Here is a 3,190-nt window from a genome sequence, read left to right as displayed (position 1 = left end):
TAACCCGGACGCCAGTTAGGCGGATGGAGGAGGTAGGTTTGGCGGTGGCTTTCCCCCCCAAATTTTTTTAAAAACGATCTGCGTCTAATACCCTAACCCACCAACTGACTACAAGCCGCTGCGTATATATTTAGTTGGACACGGGGACTCCGGTGTTTACCGGCAGGCTACTATAACGATGGGCAACTCCGTTTCTAGGATAGGGTTCACCACCGGCCTCGGACAAGCCGACGCCCTGTCGACTCCAATTAATGCAAGCAGACGGGAAACAGGGGATGCTGTATAACAGAAATTTAACTGAAACCGGCAGCGAATCGGTCAGCTTTATTTCAATAATTACTGATGTGGTCCACATAGGCTACCAACCAGGTCTATGTGGTTTGGGTGGTCGTCATGTGCCCACAAGACAAACTGGGACCTCACTCCTGACGCGTTCTCACGCGATTTCTCCTATTTACATAATACATTGTCATTTCAGAGACGACACAGCCGGCCGTACAGAATGAGTTTCATGGAGGGCATCCAGGGACAAGCAAGATGGGGGCTCCCGCTTGGAGTCACACCAACCGGTTTTTTGTAGGGTTCCCTTGATCAGACCTCCAAATTTTGCCCATAGCGTGGTGGAGCATCCAAGTCACTCATGAAAACGCACCTACGGTCGTGGCCTTTACCGGATCTCGTCTTCAAATAGAATCTGTAGGCCCATTTGTTGGCCGTGGTCGAGGCTTACAGTGTAGCGGTTTGGATACCCAATAAGTTACTTTAACAAGGGTGTGTGGCAAGCAGATAAAAATAATAACGCTAGGTTGGATATACAATAATGAAGATGTCAGATGGAGCAGACTCAGTAACAATTATTCTCTTTAAAATAGTTCGTCGTTGGCCCAGGTCAGCGAATAAACAATAATCCAATTATGGTGGTCTAGGGGTCTGCTTCTGAACAGTTCCCACATATTATAGATTCGGAAGATGGTCTGAGATGTTTTGATACCAGAATTAGCACACGTGACTCGCTAATGACAGCTGCCAGCGCGAGCGAAACCAGAAGACAGAGTCGAAGCACGTGATCACATGTGTATTGCGTGAATTTCTTGTGCATGTGCGCGTTTTTGTGGTTTTTCGTATTCAAGCAAAAAACGGAAATGCAACTGATGAAATGCGTAGGGTTATAATGAAAGCAAAATGAAGGTACAAAATACCACACTACTCCCCCACTAGGGCGTTGAATGTCAAAGGGGAAAACACTCGAATAATTAAAGTAAGGAATCAAAAAGTTGCTCACTTCAAGTTTCGTAATCAGCTAAGTGCTGAGGGAAACCAAAGCGTCGTCCGGAACGACTAGTGAGAGGAGTGAGGTCGGTGGCAGGGATATTTTAGGTAGGTGCGGGTGTTGTTGAGATAGAAGGATTGCTGAATGTGATCGTGGGTGCTTCGACGTAGGCAGGTTTCAGACGATCAACAGAGACGGTATCGCGTTTTCCGCTTCTCTCTAAAACGGAGCATTTGGAGTGACGTTCGATAACTTCAAAGGGGCCATCATAACAGTGTTTGAGGGGTCACCTTGTTGCGCCATGCAGGACAAATACATATGGTGTAGAAGGGAGACCTGTAGGGATGCGTTCTGTTCGCGGTGATAGTCTGGTCGGTGTAGCATGAAGTTCGGGCATATGTTGTTTCGGATGGGTGACGAATGTGATGGGTGATTCGGGCTGTGCGCCAGAAGGGGAAACCAGTTTACCGGGTAAACGTAAAGTTGTACCGTATACCAGTTCGGCTGGTGAAGAGTGAAGATCCTCCTTAATGGTGGAGCGAATAGCGAGCAAAAAGACGGGACATGAAGATGGGTTCATTTGAGTAGTCAAAGCAACTTTGAGGTAGCGATGGAAACGCTCAACCAGACCGTTGGAACGGGGATGATACACGGTAGTCGATATGTGATGGAAACCGAATGGTGCAGAAAACTCACGAAAGAGGTTACACTGAAATTTTGAACCGCGATCGACAGTAACGCTGGAAGGTATTCCAAAGTTACTTACCCAATGCTGCAAAAGTGAAAAGACAACCGTTTCAGCTGAAGTATCCGAAATGGGTACACCTACTGGCCGACGGGTAAAACGATCAATCCTGGTAAGAGTATGGGTGAAGTCGTTTGATGGGGGAAGGGACCAACAATGTCGAGATGAACGTGTGTGAATCGAGCATCAGGAACTGCAAATGAACCGACAGGTGAGTTCGTTTGAATACGAAAAACCACAGCAGCAGGCTACCATAAATCCTTCCAATGAGCAGTCCCAAAAGTGCCACCACCGTCCTGAAACCACGGCGGTTGTTGAGTTTACCTTAAAATTCCATATACTATAATGTTGAACAAGGCCAGTCAGCTCACGTCGTCAGTATTCGCATAGTTTTGTCAAGAGCTTAATCGCTGCTGTCTTACACACAGTCAAAAGACTAGGCGCAACGATTCGATGACACGAAGCGCGCTTTTCAGGAGGGACTGACAGAAGGGATTTTGCAAACTTATATGCTGGCATATCGGGGACACCAAACAGGAATAGGCCTGATGGAGTGTCTTCAGCATGGGCACTGCTCTGATGTAAGGTTCGAGCGCCTTATGAATGTATCACGCCGAATAAAATGCAGCTGAGACACCGCAACAAGAAGATGGAGAAGTATTTCAACTGGCATGAAAACGTGACCGAGCGCCACTTCAGCAAAGGCCAGAACGTATTGGTTCATAATGTAACGGCAGATTACCTAAGTGGATTCCGGTACGCGTCCTCCACCGTCGCGGCCCAGCTAGTTGGATCCGGCGAACAAACCGAACCCGCCCAGCAAATGCGTAGCACCTGTTTCCCTGGCCGAGTGTGTTTAGTCTAGGGGTGCACCACTGGGAAAATCTGTCAGCTGTTCCGTCAGAAATCCGACCGTAGCACAAAGCTGGACAGACGAAATCCGAAAGCCTGGCGAGGTCATTACACTCACTCCAAAGTTATGTAAAAAAAACTTCGAGCGGGAGGTATTAGGCGGAATCCTGCTCCTGAACCGCTTTACCGCTTTCAACTGGGTGCTGCTGCGGCCAAAATGTCCAATTCGTATTTGATTGGCCAGAAGAACGAGTCACTGAACAGTTCGGCATCGGGGTGAGCTCCGAAAATGTTAGGCCAACAGCCAATCATGATGCAGTATA

This window comes from Opisthorchis viverrini, assembly GCF_000715545.1.
Source record: "Opisthorchis viverrini unplaced genomic scaffold opera_v5_15, whole genome shotgun sequence".
Lineage (NCBI taxonomy): Eukaryota > Metazoa > Platyhelminthes > Trematoda > Opisthorchiida > Opisthorchiidae > Opisthorchis > Opisthorchis viverrini.
Note: the sequence above shows the minus strand (reverse complement) of the source record.